Here is a 27,633-nt window from a genome sequence, read left to right on the forward strand (position 1 = left end):
AAATTTACATTTAAATGATTTAAAATAATACAACCTTGAAACGCTGAAAATTTGCTTGCTTTTAGGTGTTTTCGTTGAAAACCGAATATGGGCAAAAGTTAAAAGGTATTGTTAACCTGTTTTTCTAGTTGTTGCATTCAGATTTGTGTTTTCGGTCTTTGATTGTTCCTATTGTTAGATGGACATTGTGATTTATTTTAATATTTATTCTGATTTCTAAAATGTCTTTTTGCTATTTAGGTTCTAAATACAAGTAGACAAGAAAAAATAATTTAAGATATTATAATCCATAAGGATTATAATATCTTAAATTATTCTTTATATAAATTAATGTCCATGATTTAAACCAGATAAACTAATGAATTCCAAATCTAAGAGGAAATCTAAGATCAAGTTCTCAGATGACATATTCAATATTAACATAAATAAAAGAAGCCGGTATATAATTCTGAGCACAACAGAAATGCCACATGCGTTTTAATGTGCGCGCAGTCATTTATATAATCTAACCAACAGTGTAAGGCCCTTTGTACACAAGGCAACATAATTCTTCCAAACTAATTTACGGTTGTGTTGCAAGAACCGCGTTGCTCGCATTTTGTACACATAACGTTGAATCTTCGACGCGAGTCGTCTATTTGGTGAGTACAGGCATAGAGATCACATGTCAACTGTAAAGATTTGCACCGCCATCTTGAAAATTGCAGCGACTTTTCTCACAACGATCTTGACATCGCGCGCTGTGTACGAAACTCTATGACTCTGTATTGCGTAAGTCGCTTGGCGACTTAACTAGTCGGATTTCGAAGATTTACGTTGCTTCGCATACGAGGGGCCTTGTGCCTTGTGTAAATACACAATTAAAAAAAAAGGTGTACATAGTTTTCGCTTCGGGTATTAGTGTAATGATAATAGCTAAGAAAATAAACACAGACTGAAGACAATTTACAGAAATTTTAATATATAAACTGTCTTTAGAAAGTTTATGTTAAAGGTAACTTATTCAGACTTTGCATGATGGTTTTGACCTTATACAAATCACAAGCAAACCATAGCGAATGTGTGACAAAACTGTTTATTTATATCGATACTATGAAACTCGGTTTAAAAATAAAACAAAACAATTCGGTCTCGTTATGAAACAAATTCTAACATGAGTGGCCTGAATTACAGTGAGCCCAAACGAAGTTTAGTAACAATCATTGAATAGCTGAAGTTTGAAACGAGCCAGCCTACTCGAGTCAAAACTATCATATCAAAGTAACTCTTTACATTAAACAAAAGTCTATTGACTACGAAGAGAAGCGGATTTTGAGATAAATTTTACTTTCATCAGGTCCCTATAGAACCGTTCGTAAAACTTATCAATTTGAAAAACACTTTAGTCTTAACAAAAGGGTCCTATTTACATACCCGAGGTCAACTATTGGATTTATTGTTTTGGGATATCTGAGAGTTACTCCTATGTACTGTGAAATAGTTTAATATTATATTTAATTAGTTATTTAGATTTCTAAATATAAAGTTGATTGATTTGTATTAAAAAGTAGAAAAAGAAAACCGAATTATTTATGTGTTAGTATCAGATATTTATTGTAAAAAAATAATAATATCGTGACTTTCTGCTGACGAAATACATGTACAAAAAGAATATGCCAATTCTCATACGTTTAAAAAAAAGAGCAGGCTAGATAGGTACATTTATTTTTGATACTTGTCTTATTAAAAAAAGGATTTTATTTTCTTAAAACTAATTAAAACTCTAATATAGGTTGATTTCCAAGTTATAAAACCAGTTTTAAATTCCCAATGATTTTACAATATATTTCTAAACAGGCCGGTGTTATTTTTGGAGAATTTTTATTTTGAGATACCATTAAAACCGGTTACCTAAAGGTTATATTACATTAAATTAAATTTCGTTCTTTTCGCGAAAAACGAATGAGTCGTGTTACATTACTTTTAGCAAGGCTCAGTCGAGATCTGGCCGGGTACAAGTGTGCTCGCGTCGCACGCTCGTTTGCGCGGGAAATAACGCACACTCCGCGAATTGTGAATATTACCTTTATAAAAATTTATTAAAGTATGGTTAGATTATTTTAAAAATACCACTGTGCTGTGTGTGTATAAAGTTGTTCCACGCGCTTGTGTATTTTTTTATTATGTTTGTATTAATTAAAATTTCAAGCGAACACAATTTTTTGTGACGTTTTGAAATATTATAATTAATTCTAAGGTTATAAGAGCGATGATCGTTGTTTCTTTTTAATTTTTGTTGTAAAGTTAAGGAGAATAACTTACGCTGTTTAAGCAGGAAATTATCCTTGTACATAATTATCGAGTATTTTTTGAGTTTTTAGAATTCTGGCTTGTATTTGACTTGCAAAACCACGCTACAGGTAAAATCTTGTCATATTATTATTATGGTTTTTGATTGGATAACAGAAAAAAATCCCAACTTCCTGGTGCCGTAAACGTCGTAGATCTATTATTAGATTCCCCAGACACTAAATCATTACAACATCGGGATATGCATCTTTTAAGATTTTGGCATTAGATATAGAAGATTGAAATAGGTATCTCGTAAAGAATAAAATACGTCGGAAGCAATATAATTTCAAGAATTCTCGACAAAAACAGGGGGACCAACATTGATCAATCGTCTTAATCAAATATACTATGTTAAGCCAGTGTCTCCGTCTGCGCGAAATTAAAATAAATATAAATAGTCTATGTGTTCTTCCAGATTATGTTCTACATCTGCGCCGAATTTTATCAGGATCCGTTCAGTCGTTCCAGAGGTACCTTCAAACAAACATACATCCAAACATTCGCATTTATAATATTAGTAAGATGAATGAATAAAAGATGAATTTATGAAAAGCCGAAAATTAATCTTCAAGTAATGTGGTAGATCCCGCGACAAAAATATTTGATGTGTGCACGAATAGGCCGGCTTTCTTGGTGAAATACCACGACCACACAGAAAACAGGCGTCAAGTGGAAGCAATTCCGCGTTTCGTCTGATGAATGTGGTGCCGGATGCCTAATTTTAGTCCTCTTTCCCTTCACACCCTTTTCGTACAAGAAAGGGGAAGTGGATTTGGCAAAAGAGGGGACGAATAGGAAGGGGAAATATCCACTTTCTTTGTTTTTGTGTGTAGGCAACGCATCTGCATTTGCGGATGTCTATTGGCAACGTTCGCCTCGCTATTTTGGCAAATTTAGGTGGCCGTTTGCTCTTTTGCCACCTTAAAATATAAAAAAAAAGTTGTTCTGAAAGTAAAATATTCCTTTTTTGAAATATTGTTTGATATATAACAGACTTGGAAATAAAACTCTAGATACATAGAAATGGTATTATTATACAACTATCAATTTTATTTAGTAGTTTCTGTTCCAATAAAATAAGAATAAATTAAATTTTTCGAAATCTCCATAATATTTAACGACGCAAATTTTTGATTCTCAAATAGTTTACCGTTTTAAAACGATTTAAAATAATGAATAGGTTAACATGTTTGAGAAATAAACATATATTACTAACCGTGTATTTCTAAAACCAAAATCTCCGTTTAAAAATATTGTTATCCAGTTTTATCAAAGGTAATGACAAGGATGACAGTATTTTTATACAGAGATCTTGGACTCGGAAACCCACGGATAATCATGAAAGTTAATTAACAATGTTGCGAGAAAAATAAGTCATGTCGTCCAAGTTGCATATAATCGACTTGATAATATAATGTTGGCTATTTCAATTTTTTTTTTCAAAAAGTTATTATTGGTTTAGTTTTGAAATAGCTTTATTGTATTATTGTAGATTTTGTTCGCAAATACTTCCACGATGTAATAAATAAAAATTCTTAGTAAGTATGCTCTATTTTAGCTAGTAATCTAAGTCTGTGCTAAAATTTTTTCAGTGCCATTTTTTTATAAGAAAAGGTGGCAAACGGGCAGCGAGAACTCCGAGGTGATCATCATACCTTGAGAGAAACTTTGACAGTGGTAGATCCCGCAACAACAATATTTGTTGGGTGCACGAATGGGCCGGATCGACGGGTGAAATACCACGACCACACAGAAGACAGGCGTGAAATGGAAGCAATTTCGCCTTTCGTTTGATGCGTGTGGTGCCGGAGACCTAATTTTAGTCCATGTTCCCAGGAGAGGACGCATAGGAAGAAGATATATCCTCTATGAAATGGAAGATATATCTCTAAGATATGTCGATTAAAGGTAGGCAACGCATCTGCGATTGCGGATGTCTATGGGCAGCGGTCGCTTCGCTATTTAGGCGTATTCTGGTAACCGTTTTCTCGTTTGCCAACTTATGATGTTTTGACAGCCTTTGAAAAGGTTATACACCCGCTTCTTGGAGAACCCTTAGTCGTACCGGTTATACGGAACATTCCACAAGGCGGTTGTTTAACAGTTTTGTAGTAAACGAACCAAAAACATCTATCCATCTAAACTTTCGCATTTATAATATTAGTAAGATTTTTACTCACAGATTATTTTACTTAACGAGTTAAATAATAATAGATGGTTTAAAATATAACCTCTCTGTACTTGGCATACGTTCTTCTTCAAAATAATTCTGCTTTTGAATTTAGAAACTTTTGTTCTGGGTTCATTTAAAAGAAACTAGTCTATTTTTAAATTAAATTTATTACATACTTCAAGATAGTTAACAATAAAATATAGCTACTTTCCATTGATTCCATATCATGTATATATTCGTGACTATTATCATATTCTGAAGGTTGTTACTTAAGATTCAAACATACAATGTGTAAAGTAACTTGTACTTCTATTGTTTAAAAAAATTGAATTAGCTAACGTTAACGATAATAATAGTTCAGTTGAGTTATAGCATAATTTAATTTTGAATCTAGTTTTGATTTTTTTGTCATTACATTCATGTCACTGGCCTTTACCCGCATGTCGTCCGCGTGGGATTAAAAAATTATAGTTATAAATATGGCCCATGTTACTCCGTGTTAATATTGCTTTCTAATGGAAAAAGAATTTTCAAATCGATCAAGTAGTTTTTGAGTTTTTAATCTTTCTTCTATAATACTAATATAAACTTTAGATTAGTATGTTTCTTATAAGAATGTGCACTAACCCACGTCATATTATGACGACATAAGTTTTAAACTTACGTAGGAAAATAGGTAGCGTCAGTAAAACAGATTAAAATAATATTTTATTAAAATCACTTTATGTCTTTTTTCTTAAAAATCTTTAATTTTCCTTTTTGAAACGTCTAGTATCACACGTAAATACGTGTTATTTGAAATAGTAGAGCCTACTATCATTGTTGCAAGATAAAATAAAGAACAAAAAATATATTCGCATATATTAATACGTGAAACGAAATCTTTGTACCCCTTTTTTTAAGTAAATTGCGCGAATAATGACCGCAAAATTGCTGAAAGCTATTTATTTATTTGTGATTGAATTTCGAGCATTGGGCGAATACTAATTTCACTGTGTTCAATTATCAGTCATATTATATTGCATATAGTAGGCATCATATTTCATATTATTTATGAACGGTACCCGACTTAAATGTGAGCAGCCTTGTACGTGACTATCGTTGGTAATATTTTGATTACTGTCCAGAGTTATGTTATTGTTCCAAATTCAAATATGGTAATTTTAAATAATGAGATTTTAAAACTTTCTCATAAGAAATATGACTTATAAATAGGCTTGAAAATTGATTGGTTTACGATGAAACTTTAATAGGGAAATGCAAAATTATATTATTTATATTTTTTACTTTACGTGATATTAATACGCTTTAGCTTTCATATTGTATACAGGAGCCTTTATAAAAGTTACTCTATTTATGAGTAGTTGATATTGTTTTTTTTTGAACTCTTTACTATTATTTAGAAGAGGTCTGAGGCTGAATGGATGGATGAATCCATAATTAACATTCTTGCTTAAATTTTAATACTATGTGATAGACTTAATTCAACTCGAATAAATTAAGTTCGAGATTATTCATTTTATCGTAACAAGCCAAATCATTAATATGCTACCGCAATTAATTTGGTGAAATAAATAATATTTAAATCACTGAAGAGCTTTGATTCTATTAGCGAATTTTCGGCAATGTTTAGAAGTTTAAAATGTGTTTGTAATCCACCAATCACGGCGGTCCGTGTAGATGAATTTAATTAACAATTTTAAGGGTATTTATGTAGCGAGGAATTCTTTGATGTTTTTTGTTGATAAATGGATGCATATTACCATTAAATTAAAAATTATAAACGTTTTATTACAGATTATTTGTCTTTTTAAATATACTTTTACATACTTTTTGATAAAGTAGTAAAAAATAGTGAAAAAATAATAAAAACTTGAGAGGTTTCAAGGGACACCCGGATGGAACGAAGTTCCTTTCAATTAATTAGTGAAGGAACCAATGTTTATTCTATGCATAAAAAACTTAAGTCTTCACAAGAAGTACATTTTATTTCTATGAATTTTCGTTATATATTGTCACGTCGTTGCCATGGTGATATAGCAAAAAGTGTCGTGACAACTTTTCGTATGAATTTTTTCCGTCTAGCCCCCTTTCACAACGCGCGATAAGAAACTTCGTTCCAATTCGTTCCGAAATCAGTTTAGTTCCTAAATTTATCTGTAATTTATCTATATCTTTATCATTTAATTAAATGCTCGCTGATCTCTTGCGTCGTAGACCAAGGCCCGTTTTGGGTCGCTGAGCCAGCGAAGTAAGCTCGGGATTAAAAAAATATTTAATTAGTAGCCTATGTCGCTTTCCAGACTATGTTCTATATTCAAATCAAATATCAGCGTGATTTGTTCAGCCTTTCTGGAGATACCTTCTAGCAAACCATCTAAACTTTCTCATTTGTTAGTAAGATTAACTGAAGATGATCCTTTTTTATATATTCGTGTATTCGATGTCATGCAATCGAAGCATCACATTTACCCTAGATACATATTTTGCATTCTAAACAAAATAAAAAAAATGATACGTCAAACGTTAAAAGGAAATTGAAATATAAGACATGAATGTTAGCATTTACATCTGAATAGTTGTAAGTATTTACATAATCGTGTATTATTTGCTAACGTAACTATTTTAGCATCGTTGTATTCATATAATTAAAATACACAATAACACATTTAGCATTTCATACATGTTTACTGTGTTTCGTGTCACGAACTAAATAATTTCGGATATGTTGAGGATGGTTAGTGTGTCCGTTTCATTAGTTTATTTGTGTAATGGCTCAGATCAATTTATTCATCTTCGTTTCAAACATACATTTATGCGACTATTTGCTTCGTGTAAAAAAGTTTTAAAAGATACCGGTATAATTAGTTTATTTAATTCAAAAAGAACTATTTAACGGTAAGTAGGTACTGATTTGAGCGCTATTTTACACATTATTTATAGCGCATATTCAAACACGTGTGATTCATTTGTAGATAATGTCACTAAACATAACTGCGTAGTTCGCAATGCACTTAATAGAACATGATTTAATTATCATAAATTTAAATGCTAAATCTAAGCATAGTTAATTAGCTAAATTTAAAATAAATTTGAATGCAAATCTGTCTTTCAAAAAGAAAAACAACTTTTAATATAATTCTTAAATAAAAACAATTCTTATTAATCAAATTGTTATTTATTCTTTTTTTCAAACGAGTAGCCCAGTTTTAATAAAATACCACTCTGAAGTGAGACAAAATCTTTTCACATGAAAACATTTGCCTTCTTTCCTGATTAATATCACGTCATGTTCAATCCGACCCAAAAATTTCGTAGTTACGAGGCCGTGATAAAGGGATGCCGTACTGCGACTATACGGCTTCCTACACGAGCTTAAATTAAAATGTTCATGCACCTTTTTTTAAGGAAAGGACCCAATTTTTTGTATGGGATTTAGAACAGTGAATAAAAATACATGGATGTATTCCTTACAATTTCTATATTACACAGATGATATAAGCAATTTAATGTTTTTAAAGAGAGTAAATTTGTCTATTTCTCATTATATTTCTTTTAAAACAAAAGACATATTATCATCAACAGCCTTTATTTGCCCACTGCTGGGCATAGGCCTTTCCCAATGCTTTCCGCAGTACGTGGTTCTCCACCTTCCACATCCAACAATTTCCCGCCGTGCGAACTATGTCGTCGGTCCACCTGCAATGAGGACGCCACACGCTCCTGGTTCCTACCGTGGCCTCGAAATAAAAAATAGACAAAATTATCATTCATTCTGAGATTATTATTATCATATCTTAAATGTATAGGAATTCAAAAAATAGTCTATTAATTAAAAAAACAGCAGACGAGCATATATCTTACTAATATTAAAAATGCAAAAGTTTAGATAAATTGATGGATGGATGGATGTTTTCTTGAAGGTATCTGCACAAAGGCTTAACGGATCTTGATGAAATTTGGCACAGATGTAGAACGTAGTCTGGAAGAACATATTGATTACATTTTAGGCGACAGCTAGTAGAAACGGCTACAATCGATGGCGAATGTTAAAATGGCTTTAACAGTGGTAGACGCCAGAAACAACAACATCAGTTGCACGAATTGGCCGGCTCGCCCGGTGTAATACCACGACCACACAGAAGACAGGCGTGAAGTGGAAGTAATTTCGCGTTTCGTCTGATGAGTGTGGTGCCGGAAGCCTAACTTTAGTCCTCTTTCCCTTCCCACCCTTCTCTTATAACGAAAGGATGGGAAGGGGATGTGGATTTGATAAAGTAGATGCATAGGAATTTTAAATATTCTCTTTTTGTGCGTTCCCTCCTTCGTTGATCTGCAATTGCGAATGTCTATGGGCAGCGGTCGCTTCGCCATTTCGGCGAATTCATGTGGCCGCTTGTTCGTTTGCCACTTTGTAATATAAAAAAATGGAAATACGTTATTAAACAAAAATACTGTTTTTCTTGAAAGAAAACATTTTGGTGTATGCGAGGAAATAAAAAGTATTGATGTAATTAAACCATAGAAAATATTAATTGTCTTTATCCGTGACCTAGGAGTCATGTGATTTTAATTGTGATTATAATTTTATACCGTGCGAGAACCCATTAGAATTATTCTTCACCTTGAAAATTATGGTCTTTTTCAGCCGACTTCAAAATCAGTTTAGTGCTATGTTCACATTTTTTTAAAAACAAAACACTACCGAGTTATTTTCAGACATTTTTATTATTATTGCAATGCGTATTCTTGTTGTCCAACATATATCGTAAATATCTTTTATAGTCTGTGCTAATGCAGTAAATGCAACATTTTCCGATCTTGGCAAGCTTTTCGGCACCAGTATTATTCGAATAATAATATACACTACATTAAAAAGTTTTTATCAACGGTCTAAAATATAAAACATAACGCAAATAACTAAAAGTATTCAAATCGAAGCGCAGTGGTGTTAATTACAATGGTGTTTTATGGTTTTTTATAGGTACAGAAATCTATATATATAAAAGAAAGTCGTGTTAGTTACACCATTTATAACTCAAGAACGGCTGAATCGATTTAGCTGAAAATTGGTGGGCAGGTAGCTTAGAACCAGGAAAAGGATATAGGATAATTTTTACCCCGTTTTCTTTTCTTTTTTTTTTTATTCCGCGCGGACGGAGACGCGGGTAAAAGCTAGTTATATATAAAAATATGAACCTTAACATCAATCTGTCCATTTCCTTAAGTAGTACTCTTCCACATACTTCTATCAGCCGGTCATACATGAATTCAATCCTTTCTTACGTATATACTTCCACACAATCCATCCATACTTTCTTCAGTCTGTCTCTACCGTTGTAGCCTGTAATACGGAAGAGTTTTTGATGGACGTAGTTAAACATTTGAGTAACAATAATTTCATTCCTACAATTTTATTGACTTTTAACCAGATATTATTCTTCAAATTAATATTTATTTTATATTGTACAAGATATCGTGGGTCATTAGACCTCTACTACGTTAACGTAGGAAAAGGGTAAGGAAATTATACTAGTATCATATACTCCTTAGTGAAAGCTGATTTCTTTAAAAGTAGTCGAAATTCGAGTAACCTTGTCCTCTGGGATTCATCCTTTCTGTAGATTTCTATAGTACAGTAGCATAAAAGTATAGTGTTCTCCATTTTATTCCCTTTAAATAAACAGGGATGACAAAATATTTCAATAAAAACCGACGATGGAAATTCACGGTAAGGAAAATGTAATCTTACTAATATTATAATTGAGAATGTTTAGATGGATGGAAGGATGTTTGTTAAGAGGTATCTCCAGAACGCCTCAACGGATCTCGCTGAAATTTGGCATTGTTATTAAACATATTCTGAAACAACACATAGGCTATTTAATAAGTTTTATTTCTATTCCGTGCGGACGGTGTGGCGGACGACAGCTAGTATGTAATATTTCAAATAAACTTCAGTGTAATGTTTATTGGATTCGAAGGTATTTTTTTTCTATTTGTTGCGAAATACCAATATTGTCTATTGGCTTCATTTAATTATGTTTTTCATTACTTATAATAAAATACGTATTAGCTTGTTAATTGTTCTTTGTTATGTGTTAACTATCGATAAATTTACAAATAAAACATCGTTGATGTTAAAAAATATTTATAAATTTAAAAAATTTTTACCATTTTCATATGAAATTCAATGTTTTATAGTTATTCAAGTTAGAAATATATAATGTATATGAATATGTTTAAAAAATGCATACTTTACTCAGATTTATTTTTTATTCAACTGTCAAAGAGTCGGATAAAAAATAAATCTTAGAAAAGTTTTAACATTTAGTCTTAGTTTTTCAATGGTTTTTAAAAAAGTCTTTCAGGTATCTCTTACTGAATCTTTACTAAGGTACGTTCTTAGAGACCGTCCAATTATTGTAATTACGTTTGTTTACCACATAAAATAGATACCAAATAAAATTAGGGCTTTGATAAAAGAAATGAAACGCTAATTATAAGAAAGACGGCAATATCTTATAACTTAAACAAGTATCAAGATTTGTTAGTGTAAAGAAGTAGCGTTTGTAAGTAAATAGGAAAACAAATTAACGATATCTTCTAACTTATTGTCAGGTAAAAGAAAAGCTTCCTACAAAATCTAATAACTGACAATATTTAAAATTAATCAAATTAAATGTAACAATGTTGTTTTCACATTTTAATCGGTTTATTTTTACATTTTCATACAATTATTCCTTAATTATCTTAATTAATTGCTTTTCTTGCAAAACAATTTTAACGAAGTCAATTCCTTGCAAAATAAACGTGATAAATTTCATGTTTCTTTTTTTTTGTAATAAGACATGACATTGACAACTTTTTCTATTATATAAAGTTATATGGTTGCCAACTGGTAGCCACCCGTCAAAATAATATTATAATTAGAAGTGTTTCACCATAATTTTTTGTAACCATAATTTCAAAAAAATTGTAGCATGTCGAAACCGGTCTATTCTGAATTTTTAAAAATGTAATTCATGCAATCCGCGGACAGGTTTCTTTTGACCAGAGCGTTCCGTTACATTTTAAAATTGTTCAAAAGTTGTTGTAGCGAAAGGTTTCGCCACATTCTGCTCGATATCGGTACTTGATTGGGCGTGTGGATAAAATTCCTTTCTCTCATTAATTGCTTCGTACGAGAAAAACTTGCGTCAATTTGATAGTAATTAAAATGCCTGTGCTAAATATCGATGGGATAGTTTTTGTTCAAAATATGTATCGGATATTGGACTAAAAAATTAATAATTTTGTTTGTAATGAATATGAAAGTAACATATGTATTTACTGTAGAGAAAATAAGAGATTTCTTTTAATGATGGTTTGATGGATGCATGAATATGGAATAAACGCATATTAGTATCGAAAATAAATATAGTAAAAAAATATCGCTTAACGAAAACCAAAATAAGAATCAATATTTTTCATAAGCTGATTGGTTAATAGATTTTCTACATTAGAGAAGACATAAAATAAAATATTTTAAAATAAAAGCTATTCTATTTCAATAACGAAGAATAGTCGGTCATTGTCAGGGCACTTAGGTCAGACAGTCGACACGAGAGACACAAGTGACTATAAAGACAAGATTTCTTTTACGATATAAGTGAATAAGCCGAGTTAGAATGTCGTACTGAATTAGGGTCCACGTAATTCCTGTGTCATAAACCCCAGCTATTATTCCCATTTCGTCATCGTTATATATTTAACAATATTATTTTAAGCTGACTCAAAATAATACTATATTTTTAGTATAACAATCCAAATCTTTTAACAAAGAGATTTCGGAAATACTTTTTAAACAGGGACAAGCTGGTAGCCGCGAGGTAACCATGAAGTATTTTTTTTTTTGTGTAGAAGGTGGCAAACTAACATATAGCTATGTGATTTCGCTAAAATAGGGAAGTGACCGTTACCCGTAGACATCTGTAACGAGTTAAAAGGAAACGATTATTGGTAGTAGATAATGCACCTTGAGATCGTATCTACGTGATCAGCCGAAATTGGAAACGCGACTAGCGTCTGGCCTTTTCCCATAATACTAAAATTTCATTGTTTTACTTAGATTGTTGTTTTTTTCAAAATAATAGCGTATTTAAATAGGTAAATTTTAACACTTTTCATTTAATATGCAAAAGATAATGCAATGTTTTGTGCATAAAATTACTCTTTAAGTTTGTTTATCCGCTGTTTGCAAAATTGAGCGTCCAATAACGGCCGTTACATAAGATATTACTATCGTATTATATAATATAAAGGTTTGTTACGTAATATATTACAATTTAATAACCTCTAGGAACTATCACTATTCTTACTAATATTATAAATTCGAAACTCAGAAAGATCGATTTAAGAATGTTGTTACAATGTGAGTCCAAAACGGCTGAAAGCATATATATGAAATTTATTAGAGATATACATTACAGTCTGCAATAGCATATGGGCAACTAACTCATAGTATAAAGGTAATTTTCTTGTAGTATAAAGGTGGTAAACTAGTAAATTCGCCAAAATAGCGAAGTGATTCTGTCCATAGACATTCTCATGAATGAATGAAATCGCCGGCAACAGCTATTAACTAATAATAAAAGAAATAGTTACTATCATTTATAGTTTTTGGTATGAGCCATTAAAACTGGATCGAAGTTACAGTTAGCTTGCATGAGTTAATTGTGTTTTTAACGATCTACATATTCTGAATGATAACCACATTATAATTTATAGCTTAGGTTTTGAAACGTTCATTCAGATAATTAAGTGTGCATGAGTCCCATAAAATTTTATTATCGAGTTGCGATTTGAAAGTTTGAGTATGTCAGCCGCTAATGAAATTATAGAAATTTTATGTTTCAAATACCAAATTACACACAGCCGAAGCAATTTTGAAAACATATTATTATCTATTATATTTAAAAAAAAGCGAGGGAAGAAGTATTTATGTACAGTCGCTACTTGCTTAGAAGGACATGGATACTTCGAATTTATTCATTTTCTGGGATATTGCACTTTATGCTGTAATGTTTTCTGATCATTCTACTGTCGTATTATATTTCAAAGTACTCTTTACAAGTTGATGTTTCTTGTATACATGTAATGCCTGGTAGGACAGTAGAGTTCAAATAACTAAGAATAAGAATAATAATAATAACTGCTGGTATACAACTAACATAATGTAAACACTAACTGGCACCAGTTCGCTCATACAGTTCATGTGAAGCGATGAACGTGTCCTACTGGCATAAAGTTAACCAGGAATAACGTAAATTTATTTAGGACAAAACTTTACATTTTATGACAATCATAATAGAAATAGTTCTTTAGAATAGTTGCTGTTAGTTTTCTGTTAAAATTGGCTCAACAGTTTTACAATTTATTGTAATTGTGGGAAAAGTAACTAATTTTATTTTCTCCTAATATACATCATCATCAGCTCACTATATGTCCCCACTAAGGGGCTCTGAGCCTACCCCAAGTAAGGGGTATCTAGGCCATAGTCAACCACGCTGGCCAAGTGCGGGTTGGTTGACTTCACACATATAATTGAATTTCTTCTCAGATATGTGCAAGTTGCATCACGATGTTTTCCTTCACCGTAAGAACGTCGGATAAATGTACATATGTAAATCGAAAATCGAAAAACACATTGGTACATGGCGGGATTCGAACCCAGGACCTTAATGCAATTCAAGTGCTTAACCCCTGAGCCACCGACGCTCTATAATATACCTATACAAACATGAGTACAATGCTCACGTACACTAAGTAACGTTTAAGATACAAATTATTATAATTTTATATATATATTTTTTAATTTAATATGTGATCGACATTCAAAGGAGTTCATTTTATCTCTAATGAATGTTTTTAAGGTATTTATAAAAATAATTCGCTGTAAGGAAACTTTATCCATATGCAAATAATGCACGAACCTGTCGCATGAGCTAAGTGACTTTATTTTTAAGATCATTAAAGTGCGGGTTCATTATTTTTAGGCACCCCAAAGTACTAAACAGTTAAAGGAATTCATATTTAATCGACTAAAAAATTGTTTACATATTTGTCTTTAATAATTAAATAAGTAAAAAAAATAATCAGTCGAATTGATAACCTCCTTCTTTTTGAAGTCGACTAAAAAAGGATAAATATTTCTCTGTACTGAAAATTAAAGAAAGGGTCTTTGTGCTCGCCTATATAATAAAAGAAAACTGTGTAAACTTAAAAGTCTGGATAGTCCCACTAATATTATAAATGCGAATGTTCAGATGGATGGATGGATGGATATTTGTTTGAAAGTATCTCTAGAAGCGCTTAACGGATTTCGACAAAATTTTATATAAATATAGCACATTGTCTAGAAGAACACATAGGCTACTTATTTTTTTTAATTCTGCGCGGACCTAGTTGCGGGGGACAAGTTATTCTTTTACATTTTACCTTTGGTTTCTGAGACCAATCTCTTTATAAAACATATCTTCATCCCTGTCACTATCTTGGACAAAATAGAGATAACAATTTTTTTTAACGGCGATTTTGGTCTTAGAAACCCTTTTTTATTAGCACTTCTCATCCCGGCATGCGGTTTATAGCGTGGCGATTACGATTGGCTGTAGAATAAAGTTTCTCTAAGCTTTAACTAATGTATCATTAAACGAAGACGTTTTGCCTATAAGATAAATGTTTCTGATTAACCAGTTAAGAGTTAAATTGTTTGAAACTTAACGAGTATTTGGAGTACTTTTTAATTGCTTCATGAAGACTGTAATATATTTTGTTTCTTACTGCCGCACGTACCTAGTTATGACTACATAAAATCTGCTAAGATTTCTTAAACAAAATCTACACTTATTTAATTATTGTTATAATTTGTCATATTCTTTATTTTTGCTTATTCATTAACTAAGTATTGCCCGCGACTCCGGTTAAGCTTAGTTAATAAAAGGCTGAATGTATATGACTATGTTCTATATACATGCATACAATACTATGTTCTATATCTATGCCAAATTTTAATAAAATATGTTGATCCGTTGCGGAGTTATTGGGTTAATATATGAACTAAATGTACATATATCACGAGGACCACACACATTTCTGGGATCAAGCCTATTTGTTCTTCCAGACTATACTCTACATCTCTGCTAAATTTCATCGAAGGATCTGCTGTTGAATCATTCTGGAGATATACCTATATCATATTCATCTAAAAGTTTTTTAATCTTTAAGGAAAACAATTAAAAGATTCATTCCTGTGACAATCCGTAGAAGATAAATCAATAGAAGCCGAATTCGATTTGTGTGACAAAATGTTATCTCTAAAACCAACATCAATTAGACATAATAATCAATTAGACATAATATTTATAATCTAGACAAGCGCACACTATTTGTTTTAAAAAAAACCGACTGACAGTACTCCTATGACCGCCAAGAGACCGCCACAAAGGATCATATACATACAAATACAAATAAAAATAATAAATAAATACATAAATAAATAAATAAATATATAAATATACATATATTATATGTAAGTTGTGTAAAAAATAACCCTCGTATCAATTAAAAACATATAATTTTTTTTAATGAATTTTTTAATGTGTTCCAAATGTGAACCCGTTTTCTAAAAAATATCTATTCCAAAAAATAAATTGCTTTCTTAATTAATGTGATATGGATGTCTCACAAACAAATTATGACCATAAACATGACGATTAACTACTTTTGAAGTATTTTTATGTGGCTTTTAATGTCTTAGTTAAAAATGTGTATATATTTACATAAAATTGCATATTTATTTAAGATTCCAAAAATACAGTAAAGAAAAAAATGCCTTTGTATGGACACATGAATTATTATATTATTTCGTAACAAATAATGTATATTATATATAATTGTTATACATTATATATTTTATATATAATATATATTATTATTTTTATATATACTAGCTTTTACCCGCGACTCCGTCCGCGCGGAATAAAAAAAATGCACACAAGATAAAAAAGTTCCTATGTCCGTCTCCTAGTTCTAAGCTACCTCCCCATCAATTTTCAACTAAATCAGTTCGACCGATCTTGAGTTATAAATAGTGTAACTAACAAGACTTTCTTTTATATATTCTTTTATATACATATTATAAATATAATAAGTAATGATGGCAAATGAGCAAGCGGCCACCTGAACTTACCGAAATAGCGAAATGACCGCTGCCCATTGACATCCGCGCTTGCAGATGAGAACTTTAATCGATGGAGGAGACTTGCACAGAAAGAGAAGCCCCCCGGACGTATACTCATCATACAAAATGTGCAATTACTTCCACTTGACAACTGTCTTCTGTGTAATCGTATTGCACCGGGCGTGTCAGTCAGCCAGTCAGCGTGTAAAAGATGTTGCTGGCGTCAACTATTGTTAAATGTAGGATTTTATGTTTTGTAGCAAATGAATGAATGTCGAGTTATATCACACATTAGCTATGATGTAAAAAATCATATTTGACTATGGATGAAACAGCAACAAAATACAAACCAGTAACCTAGATGGGTAGGCGCAGAGGACGGACTTCCAAATTCATACAGGAGAAAGACATACTTTACTTGAGTCGGTTAAGTACTGAGCTAACAAAAAGCAAAAGATAATATATTTCCACGCTCACTTTCAAGGCAGTATTTACCGAGAAAGTTATGATTCTCTCTGTCTACATCGATTTGGCCAGTTTTACAAGTCTCATTATTCTCAGGTCATTGAGTCGCTTCGTTAACAATGTTTTTATAGTGTTTGAAAACAAAATGTAGAACAATATTCTGCTCAAATATTATGAATAAACTTCATAGAAATAAAAAGGGTAGTTTAATATAAGTTGCCCATATACCAAAGTTTAAAAAACAATTTTAATTAACACTCCAAAAAAAATGTGTTATTGTCACTGTCATAATATATATAATAGGTATAAAGCGATGAAATTATGTGACCCGGTGGGCAGAAGTTACACTAAATTACAATACCACATTAGCACCTTTCTGTCAATGTTAAAAAATTGTCACAAGTTCGTCGTCGTATTGTAACATCTTGTTTTTATTTCATTTATGTTTAATTTCTCCAGATTAAGCAGTTTTAATATATTTTCTGACAGAACAAACCGCGATAGCAGCGCTCCTCTTACTGGGTAATATACGTTTGTCGGACTATAATATCTTTAAAGTGTCATTAGCTAGCTTTTGAAAAATCAAAACAGGTTTGGTTAATTGCTTTTGTGTAATTACAAAAGATCGTTGATTAAGACTTTAAATTTTTTGGCATAAGTTCTTACACAATTTTATTCAAACTGGGCCGCACATACGTATGAAACCTATTTTTTTTTCTATTAATCATTTAATAAAGATTTCATAAAATCGGTGTCAAAAATTGTGATACTTATCTTATATGTACTTCGAGAAATTTTGAGAACATGCCATGTTGTATTTAATATATTTGGTACATATATATTGTGCTTGGAGAAGGTGTCACAATGTCTTCTTTGTCATCGTCATCAAGCAAACACCGCCATCTAGTTTCAAATGTTCAATTCAAGTTTCAATTCATTGACGTGCTTATTCATTTTTTTTTTGGGGTAAAAAATCGAAATTAAAAATGGTGTTTTCAAAACAACTTTTGATTTAAACACGGGTTCTTATAACAAAGGAATGCGAGTACCTTACTAGTTTATCATTCCAAATATATTTTTTTCACAGTGATTTCTTTTGAAATATTCTTACACAAAGCGCCTTTTAATAAATCATAAACGAACCTTTTTTGTAGAGATCTTACTTGAGTGGTTTATCGTGTCGAAAAAACGCGAGCAGTTACAAATTTAGAAAATCGGCCTTTTGTTCAATTTAGCATTTTTACGGTAGCATTTAATATTTATTGTTCAATATGTAAAGAATTCAAATAAAGAAGCCGAGGAAAAAAGGAGAGGAAAACAAATTCTCGTTTTACGGTCCCCATATTTATGTACTAGCTGTCGCCCGTGACTACGTCCGCGCGGAATAAAAAAATACACAATAAATAGCCTATGTGTTCTTCCAGACTATGTTCTACATCTGTGCCGAATTTTATCAAAATCCTTTGAACCGTTCTGGAGATACCTTCAAACAAACATCCGTCTAACTAAACATTCGCATTTATAATATTAGCAAATTTTTTTTTAATTTGATGAAAATTAAGCTCTTCTTAATATCCTTTTAGAGAAAAGCATACACCTTTATTTATAAATTAAATGTCTACGGATAAGAGTTAACAGTAATGTAAAAACAAAACTCTATTTCCAATAGCGATTTATAGAGCTTCTATGAACGACTCTCCTATCTGACGTTCCATTACCTGAAATTGTTAATTGAAAATTGCACTTCCCTGTAGAACTGAGATTGCTTTCTTTATTTGTATTCCAACAATGCGATATCTTAATCGAGGCTCTGTTACCTTCTAATAATTTGACGATAGCAAAAAAAAAGTATTTGTATTTTTTTATTTACACTAATAAAAAATAGCATATTAGAACTTATTTAAAATATATTAGAATACTTAAATCTAATTTTAAATTATAATAAAAAACGTATTAAACTAAAAGGTGCTATATAGTTGATATTTTCGATAAACAAATCATTTCTTGCAATATTATTCTATATTCACAATATTTAACCATTTGACTCACAGTGAAAATAATTAATTCACTTGAGAACGATACAAAAATCATTTTTAATAATTTTTTTTCATATAAAAACAAAAATTTATTCAAGCACGTCTTTGGAGTGCTATTGTAATCTACATATCGGTTTAAATTTAGTTTATGTGAACTGAAATGTATTCAAAATGTTAATTAAATTTTTGTTATGTATAATTTGAGCATAAGCAAAAATAAATCGATATCAAATTCCCGTTATGGTCGTAAGGAGGTCTAACAGGTATTATTTTAATTTATAAATCACACTTGATAAACTATATAGAATATAATCTTACTAATATTACAAAAGCGAATGTTTAGATGAATGGATGGATGTTTGTTTAAAAGTATCTCCGGAACGGTTCAACGGATCGTGATGAAATTTGGTACAGAGTATAAAAAAGTCTGGAAGAACTCATAGGCTACTTACCAAGTTTTTTTTTCCGCGCGGACGGAGTTGCGGCGAGAGCTAGTATTAATATAAATTCAAAATTTACAACTATAATATTAGAATTTCTAATTCAGTTTTGACGTCAATATGTAAAAACACATAAGAAAAAATTTAAATACTAGAACTACATACATTACTAAACAATGCAGTTTACATATATAATCTATGCAAAAAAAAATAAATTCCTTGCCAATCTCATTAAATATTTTACGTGGGAGCGGGTTAAGTTTTTTTGCGCTGCGCTGTTAGGAATCTATAATATTCCGTTTGCTGCTAAAGAATTCGTTAAACGAAATTGTTACAAACATAAATGTTATTCACTTCAAAATTATCTTAATGAAAACAGCAATTTAACAAACAATGATTTAAATCTTATATTAATACTAGCTGTCGCCCACGACTCTGTCAGTGTGGAATTAAAAAAAAACATAATAAGGAGTCTACGTGTTCTTCCATACTATGATCTACGTCAATGCCAAATTACATAGAGATCTATTGAGCTGTTCTGGAGATATCTTCAAACAAACATCCATATACATCCACCTATCCATCCATCTAAACATTCGCATTTATAATATTATATTAGTAAGACAAAAAGACGCCTATGTGGTTTTAATATTTTTTTATTAGAGCCCCTTGCATAACCAAATCTCAACAATTAACTTATTAAATTCGAATACATCAAACAATACTGGCCTCTTCGTTATAAATTAGAGACTAGGAAAATACAAATTTTCATTTGCATTGCATTTGAATAAAATAGTAAAGATTCCCGTAAACCGTTCAAAACCGTTCATCTTAAATTCCGCGCAAGTTTGCGAAGTTTCATCGAGAACAAATAATGCATCGTTCTGGACCGGATATTCTGTATGAATACGGAACGTAAGTGAAGTAGTATATTTTAAAGAGTCAATATACTAGTTTCCAGGGAAAATTTACTTTCGGACCGACTTCTATCGAGATGAAATTACATGAGCTTAACTTCGTGAATGAAGCCATGTACTAAAGGTATAATGTAAATGTTTCAATTTTCAATGAGAAGCCAAGATGTTCATTATTTTTATTTCAATTACAAGCGGTCGCCAGCGACTCCGTAAGTGCAGAATTTATAGAAGTATTATATATATCTATCTATATACATAAAAGAAAGTCGTGTTAGTTACACTATTTATAACTCAAGAACGGCTGAATCGATTTGACTGAAAATTGGTGGGCAGGTTTACTTGCTAAAGATTAGATTTCCAACATAATTTAAACAACTCGTATATAATATAACAATATTTGGATATTTAATTTTAACTTTTCTAACGACGGACGGAAAAAAATATAGAAAGATTGAATGAAAAGTGATTATTATGTGTAATACTTGGTGATAGAATCTTTAAATCGGTGTATACGAGCTACTAGCAATCGCCCGCGATTTCGTCAGCGCGCAATAAAAAAAGTGGCGCATAATATGCCCACGTGCATCAGCTACCTTCCCGGCAAAGTCCCTTCAAAATCGGTCCATCCGTTCCGGAAATTACCCAAAATAAACGCGGCCTTGCGGACAGACATACAGAGAAGACAGATAAAAAAAATGATTCGTTAACGGCAAAGCAAATAAATAATGTGTACGAAGTATGTTTTTTTATTACATATAGACACACCAATTGTTTTAATGTACATATGTATATATAAGCAAATAACAATAAAGAAAAACCTAAATTATTTCTCTCGATGTTATTAGCGTAGGATATTGTTTTCAATGACTCGCTTCATCGATACTCATTGGCAATGTGGGCGACACTTGCTCGTAATCATGGCTTAAAAATAGACAAGTCATTATGTATGACTTCGTACATGCTATAAAAAGAATGAACGCCGCTTTAGGCACGTTACGTGAGTGTACTTTGTATGGAACATTGACTGTTTTAGAGTACAGAAACACAACTGGAATATAAATGGTATAAGATGATTTAATACTGTATTTAGTTATATAATGTCGTGTATTTTCGTTGAATTACATATAGAAATATCAAATAAAATCATTTAATCTAAGTACAGAAAACATTTAAAATAATAATATGCATGAAACCTTGATATTGTGACGCAAAGCAATCAAATCGATAGTTCAGAAAAAAATATTATTTAAAAAAGTTGTTGATATAATCTGTATTTTTCTAGCGACATTTGACAGATCAAAGACATTGAAGTGAACATTCTTATTAGAAATTTAAGTTTCAACAAGAAAAGGGACATAATTATAATGATATCAAACCTTAATATAAAGAAGAACGTGAATCTGTCTTTATAAATTTTATATAAAGCTTTACATACTTCAGTAATAACAAATACAAAAAAAAAAACATTCAAAGAATTTTTGTCTGAATTTATTTTTTACTTGGCTATGTTATTTATAACCGGACCCTTTTAAGGAAACGTTATGGAGGAAATTCCCATACATCGTCCAGCTATCGTCCACCTGCGCTATACTTGAGGCAGGTCGTAAAAATTTGTCCCTTCAGGTATATCGACCTATCTGACGAAAAGAGTTGCAACGTTTTATCAGTCTCAAAATGTATGTAACTGATTTCTTAGGGTAGGTCTTTATAACTGATACTTACTCGTATTTATCTTACGGCGGGTTGCGAACTGTTAATCGCGTGTATTTCCAATAGCTGGCTGGTTTACCTTAGCACAAGTTTCTTTGGTCACTGTCTACCTTCTCTTAGTGGCTATTTATAAATAAAAAAGTTATGAAATCTCATTTAAATATGGAATACTTAATAAAAATATTGCAATCGAGTTTATAATTGGAAACATAAACGAAATAAAAACAAGTTGTCACGAACGTATCAAGAATATTGAAAGGTTGAGTGGAATCGTTTGAATTTACTTTTCATAATTTTATTCGAAACAAAGTAACTCATGGGACAAATATCGATGCGGCTGTTGAACGTCTGTGCCCAATAATCAACGTCTAGCCATTTTGATTATGTTATCTATAATGCATGTATTTAAATCACTAAATATCTTTAACATGTTGTATATTTTAATGAAATGAATATAATTATAATCTTGAATGACGTTTGACATTTTCAAAAAAGCACTTAAAAGAAATGTGTCCTAAATTTTGAAAATAATATCTTTATTAGACCGTTGCTCAGATTATAATTTCGAAAATTATAAATTTAAAACACTTTTTTTGAGACATAAAAGTATGGAATAAAACATTTAATTCAATTTATTATCATAAGTGCTTTAATAAATTTTAAAGTTTTACATATTTATTAACTTTTATTCCATTTGTATTAATAAAAAGAAGTGATTTGTGTAGAGGAGTGATAATAACATACTTTGTTGACAGTTAACAAAAAAAAGTAGCATTTGACACCGACTTCTTGTGGTAGTCGAAGTATAAGAGGTATCTCATTCGAGACTATCTTCTATATCCGTGACAAATTTCAATAAGATGTGTTGAACCGTTGCGCAGTTATCCAGTAAATATGTCATTTAAACGTACACCACGAAAGCCTTCTAACAGTGGTAGATCCCGCAACAACAATATTTGTTGGGTACACGAATGGGCCGAGTCGACCGGTACAATACCACGACCACACTGAAAACAGACGTGAAGTGGAAGCAATTCTGCGTTTCGTCTGATGAGCGTGCGTGGCGGAGACCTAATTTTAGTCCACGCTTTCCCTCCACATTTCCCTCCACATCCTTTTCTTATAAGGAAAGAATGGGAAGGGGAAGTGGATTTGTTGCAGGAGGTTGGAGGTGCGTCTCCTCCTCTGTTGGTTAAAGGTAGGCAACGCATCTGTAGTTACGGATGTCTATGGGCAGGTGGTCGCTTTTTAAGCGAATTCCGATGACCGATTGCTCGTTTGCCACCTTATGATAAAAAAAAAACATATATATGTACATTTACGAGACATTATAACATCACAACTGTGCCAAATTCCATCCGTTAAGCCGTTCTGGATATATGTACTTTTTAACAAACATCCATCCATACATTCATGTCAACCAGAGGTCGCCAAAGTTGTCGATATAAAAAGAACCACGGTGGGCTATGCGACAAAAGCAGGGATCGATCTGTCCTAGCGGCTAGAATAAGGTTCGAATAAGTTATTGAGATTGTTTAATTATTATTAAGTTTAATAATTAACTTCAAAACCATATGGAAATATGTTTATAAAAAAAAAAAACGGAGAAAGTCATTAGTCGTAAAGTACCGTGAATCTAACTTTTATAAATATTTAAAATCATAAAATAAATGTACAAACACAGTATCTAATATATTTATTTTAATAGTAACAAACATTTTTTTTAAAACTAACTTTAAGGAGATCGATGGAGATTTCGATAAATTGTAAATAAGGGGGTCGATGATCAAAAAAGATTGGCGACCCCTGATATAAACATTCGAATTCATGTATCCTAGAAAGAAAGATAAGTGAGATGTAAAGTTAAACGATTTTACCAAATATAATCATCATCTTATTGACCTTGTCCCACTTACGTAGGGTCGGTGCACCAGGTTTCCGTCCTCCAAATTAATCTGTCTGCCGTCATCTCCATTGTCACCCCTTTCTTGATCATGTGATCTTTCACGCAATTCATCCACCTCTTCCTAGGCCTACATCTACCGGTGAACAGGGGTACTCCGTGTGGAGGGTCCACACTCATACTTATCATTCTCTTTGCCACATGTGGTTCTTTCCTCCTCATAACATACCCATACCACGCTAACCTTTTACTTCTCAATTTTCGTAATATCGGTGCGACTTTCATACTTCCTCTCTTATATTCATTTCGTGTCCTATCCACTCTTGTTACACCATACATCCATATTATTCACTACCAATTGTAGTCTTAATGACTGTTCCATAAAAAATGGTCTTGACAGACAGACGGCTGGACAACAAAGTGATCCTATAAGGGTTCCGTTTTTCCCAAAAACATTCTTCGTTGTACGCAATTTTTCTTACTTTCTTCTTAACATTTTTTTGTCACTTGAGTTCTCTTATATGCAATAATTTTCAATAATATGTATAATACCAACATTGTACAATATTCAAATATTGTTTTTATCAATACAGTATATAACAGCAACATATGTAAAAAAATCTTCATTATTTGTTTCACAGGTTATATGCTTATTTATTTTTGTGGATTTCCAACAGTAGAAACAGTTGTATAAAAATATTTATATGTACTCACTTAACGCGGAAATATTGCCACTTCATGCCGGTCATGGTGTTGCACCAAACGATGCATTAATGCAGCGGGTGAGGACTAAGATTCTACCACTGACAATGTTACACAAGCGTAGTTTTGTTGGCTAACACTGTGGATGCAAGCGTTGTTCCGTAACTACACACACAAACACACACACAACTCACGCCTGTAACCCAGAGGGGTAGGCAGAGATCACGGACCTTCATTTGGTGTGGCCAAACGAACCTCCGCAATCCACTTTTCGCCATTTCGTAAGACAGAACGTGACGGGTGGACAGCCGCGTCGCCGTCTTTTTCTCCCGGGAATACACACATATATTTGAAATTTCTTTTCGCTGATATTGCTGGTAGCATCACGATATTTCCTTCATCGTAAAATCGTCGGAAAAATGTACATATGTAAATCCAAAAATACATTGCTAAATAGGAACCTGTTCAAATTCTTCAAAAAATTTAATTGCTACATATATGCATAAGTCGTCTCGGTATTAAAAAATTAATTAAAGAAGTCTGTGAATTAGTATTCCTTCTTCATATTATTTCTTAATTAATTTTTTAATATCTATTCTACATATATAATCACATTTTTACAAAACGGTTCAATTTTATTCTCCTCATGTAAAAATATCGTCACAAATAGGATAACTTTAGAACTCCACTACACCGACACTAGTATTAATACATAATGTAACCCTTAACAATTCTTTTAACAATAGAATACTACGTTCATTTTCTTAGAGTAGGTTACCTAATTTTTTTAATAATTAAAATTAGAAGAGTATACGCTAAAAAAATCAAAATGAAATCTGAAAAACAACGATTGTTGAAAATTACATAAAATAGTCAACTTTGCCGGCCGATAACACGCTGCTAGGCCGCGAAGTGGGAACAGGCACTAAGGATCTGCAAATACAGATTAAGAAAAGAAAAACAAAACAAATGAAATGTACTCATTACAAGATTGAGTTGTGAAATATCCACATAATTTTGACATTTTCGAATACCTTCCAATTACGTAACGGACATTTTGTCGAGTTCATTTCCTCGCATATACAACCCTTAAAGGACGGTCTGATTACAAGAGTTGATTTAATCAACCCTCATTTATTTAGATAGAAAGAATCTGATGACGTTTCAGATGGTATGTATCACTTTTGCACTATTTTTTTCTTTTAATTACTTCTTCATCTCCTTTGTGGCATACATTTTAATATATTTTATATAATATTTATCATATTTTATAAGTTGTTTATTCTGTTCTATTTTTAAACTTAACAACAATTTCTTTCATATCATGATAAAAAAAATGTTAACTAGAAGCGAAGTTCTGGGGTAACTGCCGTGTAGCAAAACATTCCAAGGAATTCAGAACCTTTGCGTTTTTGTAGTTGGTAAAAACACTATTAATCTACTTGAATTTTCATTGCATTGTGTTAAGTATTATGATACTTAAACGGTCAAATATAATACATCAAACTCACAATCACAAGGAAGCCTCGTGTTTATTTGTTAACAGTTTCTGCGTCGCATGATAACAGTTCACACGACTCGAGCCAACTGTTCAACTGTAAACAGTATTATCGCGTTGAAACGATCACAAGTCGGTCTTGTTCGGCCAGAAATAATTTTTCAAATAATAGATTTATACGTGACGTTAAGACCTTTGTACATTAGAAATAAAATCTCGGCGATTTATTAACTAAAGAATATTAATATTGTTCATTTAAATTAAATGCTTGGACGTTTTTTTTTTAAGTTTTTAGTTTGGAGTGATGATTGAAACGTATTCAATATTCATTTGTTTTTATAAAATACGAAGAAACTAATTATTTCAAGCAATAATATATGAACTTAGGAATTTATAGGTTTAATGAACAATAATTTATTCAATTATGTAAAGTGTACTTATTTTATGAAAAGATAGAAGATCCTTGGAATTTATATGTATTGCTCCAGATAGTTGTAATTATTTGTACTAATTATCCAAAACGTGGCACGTGGCCTTGGACCACGACTAAAGCTAAATATTTCTTATTTTTATCAATGACACTAACTTCCCACTGGGCGTTTCCTTCATCCAGTGTACATACGCCTTGCCGTGACCTTCCCATAACCCCACCTCTTTAGTTCTGTATGACTATAATGTTAAAAATAGCGTGCAGCTGAATAAATCAGCAATTGTTTTACATCTTTCAACATTATCGTATCGTAATTTATGTGCATACGTCAGAGACAATTTGAATTCTTGGGCCATGCTTTAGAGTTAATGAGGTAGGTCCTCGTGTATTTTTTTATATTAACATGAGTATATTTCATCAAAAATTGAAGGACTAATAAAGTAGAGGGCAACATCTTTTGGTTTTCTGTAAGGTCGTAATAGTTAATTTGAAATTTAACAAATTACACACAACAAAATATTACATTAGTATTAACAAATACGTCAAAGGCAACGAAATCTTGTTTAGTTGTTTAATGTCAATGTTTAAATGGATGGATGGATTGATGGATGTTTGTTTGAAGGTATCTCCGAAACCGCTCAACGGATTTTGGTGAAACTTGGCACAGATGTAGAACATAGTCTGGAAGAACACATAGGCTGCTTATTACTTTTTTAACACCGCACGGTCGGAGTCGCAGGCGACAGCTAGTATTTTTATAAACTAACAAACAAATGATAATCAAAATCAACTTATTTACTTTTTT

At 31.6% G+C, this 27,633-nt stretch overlaps 1 protein-coding gene across 4 annotated transcripts in view; it reads left to right on the forward strand.

The window, feature by feature from the left end:
- The window catches only part of LOC106721157 (atrial natriuretic peptide receptor 1), a 110,343-nt gene that overhangs the window by 46,681 nt on the left and 36,029 nt on the right, over positions 1 to 27,633 (forward strand). The window contains exon 1 of one of the 4 annotated variants that reach the window (XM_045682249.1): positions 1,990 to 2,164. The exons of 2 other annotated variants lie outside the window; for them this stretch is intronic. The gene's annotated coding sequence lies outside the window, so the exon portion shown is untranslated. Of the gene's footprint in view, positions 1 to 1,989; positions 2,165 to 27,633 lie in introns of those variants that run through there. One more of the 4 variants, XM_045682250.1, reaches the window with a different exon arrangement.

Source organism: Papilio machaon, chromosome 18 (genome assembly GCF_912999745.1).
Source record: "Papilio machaon chromosome 18, ilPapMach1.1, whole genome shotgun sequence".
NCBI classification, from domain to species: domain Eukaryota; kingdom Metazoa; phylum Arthropoda; class Insecta; order Lepidoptera; family Papilionidae; genus Papilio; species Papilio machaon.